Below are 10,129 nucleotides of genomic sequence, written 5' to 3'. Positions count from 1 at the left end.
TATATCTTGGAAAAGGAAGAAGCTGCACTCAGATTTTTTTACAAAATTGAATATGGGCGTGGCGACCCCCACTTACGGGTCAAAAACCATATCTCAGGAACTACTCGACCAATTTTAATGAATTTAGGTACATATAATTTTTAGTCATTGGTCTTTTTGACAACTGTTACTTGATATTTACTTAGCTTGGTTTACCATTCTATGATGTATAAACTTACTCAATTCCTGCAAAAAGTGGTCGAAAATTGGCCCCCTCGGCTGGAATGTGTGTAACTTCTGACGAGTCATCAATGAAGTGTGTGGCCTGGCATTGTCCTGGTGGAACACTACACTCTTTCTGTTGACCTATTCTGGACTCTTCTGGTCGATCGCTTGCTTCAAGCGGTCCAATTGTTCGTAGAATTAAGCGTCTGGCCATATGATAGCAGCTCATAGTGGATGATTTCCATCCAATCCCACGAAACACACAGCAAAACCTACCTGTCCGTCACTCCCGGCTTGGCCACTCTTTGGGACGATTAACCTGCCTTCGACCACGACCGGTTTTGCTTGATATTGTCGTATGTGATCCATTTTTCGTCGTGATTTGATCGGTATTCGTCGTCACAGGTCTTCTGCCGGTTGGTTTATCTATGGTGTCGTTTTCACCCGCTCTGAATCAAAACCATCCGCCACAGTTCGAAGTGATAGAGTACCATACCAAAAACACCATAAATCTCACGGAACGTTTCTCTAGCAGATTTGCCTTTAACGAAGGAAAACTTTAAAATAGCGCGAATTTCGGCGTTAGTGAACTCCATGTTCACAAGACTATAACTCTTGAACGCTATATCCAAACTAATCATGCATAGCGTCGTTTTGTAGGTTATGTCAAGACCTTTAAAGGATATATAGTATTTCCAGATACGAGCTCTGTAGCGCTTATATGTACATAGCCGCGAAATTCAAAAGACAAAAAGGCGAAATAGAGATATTTGCCAACCTTATATATAGTATATATATTAATATTTATTATACTCTAATTAATATAATCTACTTTTATACTCTCGCAACAAATGTTGCTAAAGAGAGTATTATAGTTTTGTTCACATAACGGTTGTTTGTAACACCCAAAACTAAACGAGTTAGATATAGGGTTATATATACCAAAGTGATCAGGGTGAAGAGTGGAGTTCAAATCCGAATGTCTGTCTGTCCGTCCGTCTGTGCAAGCTGTAACTTGAGTAAAAATTAAGATATCTTGATAAAACTTCGCACACTTATTTCTTGGCACCATAGGAAGGTTGCTTTCGAAAATGAGCAAAATCGGACCACTGCCACGCCCACAAAATGGCGAAAACCGAAAACACATAAAGTGCCATAATTAAGTCATAAATAAAGCTATGGAAATAAAATTTGGTATGAAGGATCGCACTATGAAGGGGCATATTTGGATGTAATTTTTTTTGGGAAGTAGGCGTGGCCCCGCCCTCAAATTGGTTTTTTGTACATATCTCGCAAACCAATAGAGCTATATAAACCAAACTTTCTGCAGTCGTTTTTTTTAGCCACTCCTAATACAGTCCAAAAATGACAGAAATCGGATCATAAGCACGCCCACCTCCCATACAAAGTTCAGGTTGAAAATTACTAAAAGTGAGTTAACTCAGTAACTAAAAACGCCAGAAACACTAAATTTCACATAAGAAACATACAAAATGGAAAATAGGCGTGGCGTTGCCCACTTATGGGTCACAAACCATATCTCAGGAACTACTCGACCGATTTCATTGAAACTTGGTTTGTAATAGTTTCCTTACATCCCAATGATATGTTGTGAAAATAGGCCAAATCGCTTCACAACCACGCCTACTTCCTATATACCAGAACTTTGAAGACAATCTGAATCGTTTACTTTACATTATATAAAGTAAGTACTAGTGAAGATATCGGTGCAGAACTTTGCACAAATACTATGTTAATAGTCTGGCAGCCCCATTCTAAAAATCGCCGAAATCGGACCATAGGTTTTTAAGGCCCCATATATCGAACTCGAGAACCTCGGTGCTTCTAACCTAATATTATGGTTCCCAACTTTCAATGGACTTTATACAATATATATGACGAATATGTGGGTCAAATTGTGTATTATATAATATAAATAAAGTTAAATAAATAAATTGCGAGAGTATAAAATGTTCGGTTACACCCGAACTTAGCCCTTCCTTACTTGTTTTTTATAAATTCATGTACATATGTATTTTTCATGAGCACCGCCTCTGAACACCTTTGCTTTTTATAAGAAGTTCTCTTACGCCAAGAAAGCACCTGAAATATATTTAATTCCTTTTATTTTTATTTATCTCATTTAATTTTTTCTTTTAGAATTAAATATTTAAGACTCTTTTATTATTTTGTAGCACTTTTTTCACATAAGTATACTGTGAACCGACATGAGTGCTTATGAATATATACGAATGTATGTACATACGTAAAAAAACAATGCACAGATGGCTAAAACAGCTGCGGTTACAATAACATACAATCACACATAAATATGTATACATACATATATACAATAAATGTGATAGCTATGTAGATTCATTTGATTTCTAGATTCTAAAATCTACAAGTTAAACATTGCGACCCAACGCTGAGATGTCACGTTGAATATTTGCCTTTTGCGCAGGTAGTCATCGGCCACACGTCAATGCCCCTACACGTGACAATAAAAATTCAATTTATCTTAAGCGACAACGATTAAATGAAATTGTTTATCAAATTTGCGCGCAGTTTGTTTTTTATTCGCTAATCACTCATGCACTAATAACGACAGTGGAGATCCACTAAATATTTTAACGTGCTCAATTTTTACGAATACAAAATATTAACGTGTATTGAGTGTTACAGCACTTTGTAGCGTTTATCATTCGCTTAGCAAACGGTAAAGTGTATCAGGAGAGCATTTCTCTTTTCCCACAGTAAAGTCACACGGATACTATGTGTGTGCGCCGCCACTGGCGAAAACATTCATGCTCTTCGGCAATTTGACGTTGCAGCACTACCTTTGGCTACCTGACCGGCTGTGGCGGAGGCCAAACAACTGTTAGCTGTAGCTTCTTCTTCTAAGCGTATGTACGACACTTTCGGGTGGCAGTGACGACGCGCAGCCGGCTGATTGCTACCTCAAAACAGCTGATTGCATTGAGTTGCGCATCTGTTTGTTTGCTGAGAGTGCGAGTGTCATATTTGTATACATATACGTATGTATATATGTGTTGCTTGCCGTGATATGCCTAACTGTTTGTATATATGTATATATTTATATATGTGATATTGCATTTTAAAAGTCGCCTGTATTAACCTATCGCACTTTAATTGAGTAGAGCGTCTGTCGTGTCGCTCTCATAAGCAATAACAGCGTGACCATTTGCTCTGTACATGCTAAGTTGAAATTTTAACAGATTTTCTGTACACAAATCGTCTCTGGACACCCTGCATGCCGCATATTTGCTTTAACTTGCTTACCTCTCTCTCTCCCTAAATGTGTATATAATTTTATATATATGTATTACTGTCTGTGAGTGGCTATTTCACACGAGTTGCTTTATTATCAGTTGGATTGGAACGCCGTAGACGCTCGAATACTGCTAGAGTTGTTGTTATTGTTATTACTGCCGCGCTGTTAAGACAATCATTCATACATACATACATAGCTGTTCATAAAAACGTATACATACTATACACATGTTAGTATGCAAGTATGTATGTACACATTTAGTTATCGCATACATATTTTATTTAGATACTTAATAAGGTTAAGTGGAAATTACAATGCACGTACACAAGCTTGTTTGACTGGCGCTGCCGTGCATTAGTTTCTGTTTTTGCTCATTTGCGCTGGCCTTTGCTTTCGGTTGGCGGCTTTCTGCAGTTGGCGTTTTCTTTTGGCACAAAATATTGCGTTCATTCAGTCAACTGTGAAATATTTCTGTAATTACTTTGCTTACGACTTATTTGTGATTTTTTTTTTTATTAGATTGATATATGTATACATATTTGCTTTACATAAACATACTTTATTATAATAAAGTCGCAAAAGAACATTACATAGCATAAATACGTACATACATATGCACATACACATATGTATATGCAGGCATACATTTTGCAAGCACACAAAATTTAATTTCGTGAATTACACAAAAGAAAAAGTTTTCTGGAAACAGAAGAAATGGAAGCAATTGAAAAATTAAATCTACAAAAATGTTTGGTGGTATATTTTATTAGGTGAAAATCTATTTGTTCTTTAGTTCAGAAAACTTTTAAATTTAATGTTTAATTTGTCTAATATTACAATATGATAAGTTCTGTATATTATTGCTTAATTACATAGAGATTTCATTCAGCTGATTTACTAAAACGACGGACAATGAAGTTTTTCATTCACAGTTAAACTCACATTCAAAATACAAATTTCATAATATTTTCATTAGTAGCACTGCTCTCGCTTAACACTTTGGCTGCCACCTCGAATTAAATATATTCATGATTTATAACAAAAATCCCCAGTTTATTATAAACAAGTAAGGAAAGGCTAAGTTCGGGTGTAACCGAACATTTTATACTCTCGCAATTTATTAATTTAACTTTATTAGTATAACACACAATTTGACCCACATATTCGTCATATATATTGTATAAAGTCCATTGAAAGTTGGAAACCCTAATATTAGGTTAGAAGCACTCCTCATGTTCGATATATGGGGTCTTTAAAACCTATGGTCCGATTTCGGCGATTTATGGAATGGGGCTGCCACACTATAAACGTAGTATGAGTTCTGTTCCGATATCTTCACTAGCGCTTACTTTATATATTGTAAAGTAAACGATTCAGATCGTCTTCAAAGTTCTGGTATATAGGAAATAGGTGTGGTTATAAAACGATTTGTCTTATTTTCACAACATATCATTGGGATGTAAGGAAACTATTACAAACCAAGTTTCATTGAAATCGGTCGAGCAGTTCCTGAGAAATGGTTTTTGACCCATAAGTGGGCGACCCCACACCCTTTTGCCATTTTGTAAAAAAGTCTGAGTGCAACTTCCATCTGCCATTTCTTATGTGAAATTTAGTGTTTCTGACGTTTTTCGTTAGTGAGTTAACCCACTTTTAGTATTTTTCAACCTAACCTTTGTATGGGAGGTGGGCGTGGTTATCATCCGATTTCTTTAATTTTTGGATTGTATTAAGAAGTGGCTAAAAGAAAGACTGCAGAAAGTTTGGTTTATATATCTTTATAGGTTTGCGAGACTTATTCAATAAACCAATCCCTTCCTTACTTGTTATTACTTGGTTTCTTTGATGTTACTTACTCGAATAAGTAAATGAATACGAAGGAAAGACTTGTATTGATGTAATTTTATTAACTATTGATTACTGAGGTTTTTCTAAGCACCCATCAAATAGAAAAATTGCATAAACGCAAAAATGGAAACAATTTGAAATCATTGCCTTCGACTGAATTTACCATCAATACTTTATTTAATTAAAATGTTGTTGAGTAATTGTTGTTATTGCTCATCTGCGCTTATGCACGTACATAGGTATGTAAGGCATATAAGTGCGGTTTACCATATGTACGTTATGTAAATGTGTACATATATATGTATACACATATACAATGTTCATATGTTCATATACATATACACATATGTATGTACCACGTAACTTCCGGCATTTTTCGTGCATTCAAACAAAGTCGATTTCAACATTAAAACAACAACAAGAACAATGCAAACATGATTACAATTGCGCGGCAGTCGCTTACACTTCGCCACAAAATTTTCAATTTTTCCCCAAACAGGTTTGCAATGTTAAGTCGCTGCTGCTGCTGTTATTAGTGTTGTTGTTATTAATTTGCTTGGGTTCGTCTTAACGATTGACAGACTGACTGACTGGCTGAGTGACTCAGTGACTGCTCAGAATGACAGCATGACTTAGTTGGTTGACTGCACTGCAGTTGTTGTTGCTTCATTGTGCAATTATGAGCTCGATGCACGTCTTCCATATTTATGTATTATAGCTTATATTTTATCAAACGATTTTCACTTCTTCTCCTCTTTGCTTTGCTTTAATTACTCAAACTCGTGCGGTTTTGTTATACAATTTTTACGAATCATTTTTCACTTCTCTTTAACCATTTTCATTTATATACAACGGCATTTGAAAAGCGCACCACTTTAAATAACGGTGCATTATTACCTTTTTAAGCTCTAAATACAACGTTCTGCCTCATATTAAACATTCCACAATTTTTATTGCCCACATTTTATTGTGACCCCGTAGCAGCGTCGTAAACTGTAACTTCATGCACTCGGTAAATTGTGGATTGTAGTTTCAACGAATACGTGCTTATGTGTTGTGGGCTTGTATGACAACATCACCAAGTTGAAGGTGTAGATTTATATTCATTTGCGAATAAATAACTCAATGGGAATAGTCCCATAAATTTCCCGGAATGATTCTCATGTCATCCCTTGGTATGCTAATACGCTGCGCTTTCAATTACAACAACACACAAAATTAGTAATAAACATTATTTATTTTACAAAATTCTTAGTATCTGAGAAGCTCTATCTACTCATGAGAGTATACTTTTATAATCGATTTTAAAAATATTCGCTAGCAAGTAGTTTAAACCTTACTTTCGGATAACAAACTTTATTTAATGGCTCGTAGTTAAGAAAGATAAATAGATAACCATCAAGATGATTTATGCATACGTTAAGAATTAAAAACAACTTTTAAAATTCTACAAAATCTCTAGGATCTTGTCGTACGATATCAATTAATGAGTAATAATTCGGGTGATTTTCCTTTCATTTGGGGCAGGTTTTTTATGGTGTAAAGCGTGTACGATGTTAAAATCCGATGAGACTACACTTAGAGTTTTAGAGAGAAAGGTTTTGGGAAAAATTTATGGTTCTTTAAACATTGGTAACAGACGATGGAACGTTAAGCTTTATGGGTTATATGACGACATTGACATAGCGAATAAAAAGACTGCGACTGGCTATGTCATGTTGTTCAAATGGACGAAAGCCCTTCAGCTTTGAAAGTGTTCAATGCATCCACGCTGGTGGAAGCCGAGGTAGACCTCCACTCCGTTGGAAAGGTCAGGTGGAGAAGGACCTAGATGGCCTTCACAAGAATTATTTAAACGATCTTTATCAAATTTTAGACGGCTCATCGACATACAATTTACGAAGATTTGGCAGAAGGATTATTTAATTCGAGAAAACCTGTAGCAAAAATCTAATTTTAGTTCTTTTGAAATCCCTAAGTTCTAACTAAACATGTATTTTTTTTACTTTCACTACGGATGATTCTACTAGGAGTTATACTGTCAACGAATAGGCACATTCAATTCAAATTGGATTTATAATTCTCATTCTCATCGAGTTCCCATAAATCGGTTCAATACTGTTCCTTGTGCTAGTTCCCTGTGCTAGACATGTTCACCGTCACTACGTACATTGACATCGGAGGAGAGACCACTTGGCCTAAGGTATTGATATTCAAGCTTGTTCACCTGCTTCATTGGTCTGCGTTGTAACTCTTTATGAGTTCCGCTATCTCATATCAACTGAGACAAATACACGCGTTCCGGTATTCAAGTCAGAACAGCCAGCTGGGTGACTTATACGATCTGGTACTTTAAGTTATATGAATGAAACTTGTACAACAACAACAACTAATTTGCAACGTGTACTTTTAATTGTACACTGAATTCCTTTAAAATAACTCATTTATACACAAGTGCAGACGGGCACGAATACCGCATAGATGTACATACGTAAGTAAATCAACATCTGCACTTACAGCCGCTTACAGTTAACATTGTGTTACGATTTAGTGCGCCGACATGCCTCACATGCATCTGGTGTCCTCAAATCCTGCGGCATTACACATTCATTCACTTATTAATTCGCTATTGCTCCGTTTGGCTATGCATTTTCCCATGGCGTTGGTGATTTCCTTTTTATTATGCCATTTCTGGTTTGCTATGGCATTCCGACATACGTTAGCTGCTTAGCCGCAATGCCATAATTGCTTGCTGCTACAATGCAAAACACGAATAACTAACGAAAATAACAACAATAGCAACATCAATGTATTACAACGACGCAAAGCGCTGCGTGGCTGCGGTGGGAAGCGAGCATGAAATGAGCGCAAACAACTCGCCATTGACCACATACCTACTTACCGGGCCATTCGCTAAGTAAGCGTGTTAAATACAGCTAAACTAGGGCGTCAATTGGAACTGCTGGCCTACCTGCCTGCCTGCCACAGTTGCCGCCTTCTGCGGGCCGTGGGGCACTTTACCCACAAATCGCGGGGTCTGTGGGACACACCGCTCGGTACGCGTTTTTTTTGCGCCTGTGCCCATAAATGCCAGCGCAAACATACAACCGCTACTGTGTCTTCCGCTACAAGGTCTTGCAGGCCCACAAGCACTATGTAGCTGCCCAGTGGGCCTATGTATGTACATACATATGTATTTCTATATGTACGAAAGTGCGCTTGCCATTTATCTAATTCTATGGCTTTCTTTGAGTTCACTTTCGTTGGTGTTTCGGTGTTTAATATTTTCACTTTGCGCTCGTTTTCACTTACGCCGCCCCATCCGCTTCTAAGTGAATACCTCCACCGCCAATATTTACATGCTGTTGGCACTGCGACTGTTGCTGGGCGATTTGCATGGTTTCGTCGCTGCTTTCAATGTTTGCTTTTTCGGAAATTTCGTGTCCAATCGGGTTTCTGTGCTATTACACATTTTTCTGTGCACTTTTCAAACGAATTGACGGAAATGTTGTTCATTTTTTATATACATACATATGTACATTAGGCTAGTACTTGAACTAGGTAACCAAAATTTGATTTTAGTAATGTTTCAATTATATATTTAAATATATTTTAAGCAGCTGATATATACGTGAACATACATATGTACATAGATAGTATGTATAAGGTTTGCCTTTAGACGAGCTGCTGTTTATCTGTATTGAATATATGTACATATGTACATATGTTAATATTGTATAAATGTACATATGTACATATATTGCCCCAAATGTCTCTATTCAAGCATACTCAGCTGTTCAGGCAATCATTTGTACAAGCATACAAATACTTTTTCATATGTACGTACATACATACATATATATATATATATATTTATATCTGCTTAAGGCTATATTTGTAATCGTATTTGCATTACTAATATACCGATGTGCCTCATTACATATGTTTATGCATCTCGTACTATGTACATATGTATGTATAGATGTAGTTGCATTTAAGCTCGTTCGCTTGAGTGCATATTTGCTGGAATGACTGTTTGCATTGGTAATTTTTGTCCAACTGAGAAGTTTGAATATTACATATGTATATTTGTATATACTATATTTATGTGTATTTCCAGCTGTTTTCATAGGTATAGAAATAAAAATTCATAAACCAATATCTTATCTCCATCGATGCACTGTTTAAGGTTCATCCTCCCTCATTGATTTATAGTAATGGGAGCAAGAGGGGCGTATACTCGAAGAAACAATAGGCCAAGACGTCGTGTAAAATGCCTACCAATGAATAAAGATAGGAAAACATAGCCTTTATCTATACTTGTGGCCACATGCCTTAACAGCTTAAGTCCATTTTGGGTAATTTGCAGCTATTCGGCGGTATTGTCTACATCAAATAACTTCTTATAATATATTAAAGCGCACCACTGTAAAATGGTCTCATAAGATACTTTCGTTGTTAAAAATTTTCAAACATAGAAAATGAAAACCTATATTTTTATATACATACATGTATAAATATGTTTTATTTCATAACGAAATCAAGTTAATAATAGTAAATTTTAATAAAATCGTTAAAAAAACCCAATAGAGTGTTTTTTTTTCAGATTTTGTGGGGCAATCTCTAAATTTCTCAAAATATTAGTAATCTTAGTTTAGTTCACTTACTTATCTTTCCAAACTACAATTTCTTTTGTTTTTATACTCTCGCAACATGTTGCACAGGCTGAATTAAGTACAGAGAATCATATTAGAGATGGGCATATTTGGATGATTTTTATTT

The sequence above is a fragment of the Zeugodacus cucurbitae genome, chromosome 5 (genome assembly GCF_028554725.1).
Source record: "Zeugodacus cucurbitae isolate PBARC_wt_2022May chromosome 5, idZeuCucr1.2, whole genome shotgun sequence".
Lineage (NCBI taxonomy): Eukaryota > Metazoa > Arthropoda > Insecta > Diptera > Tephritidae > Zeugodacus > Zeugodacus cucurbitae.
This window is presented reverse-complemented; position numbering follows the sequence as displayed.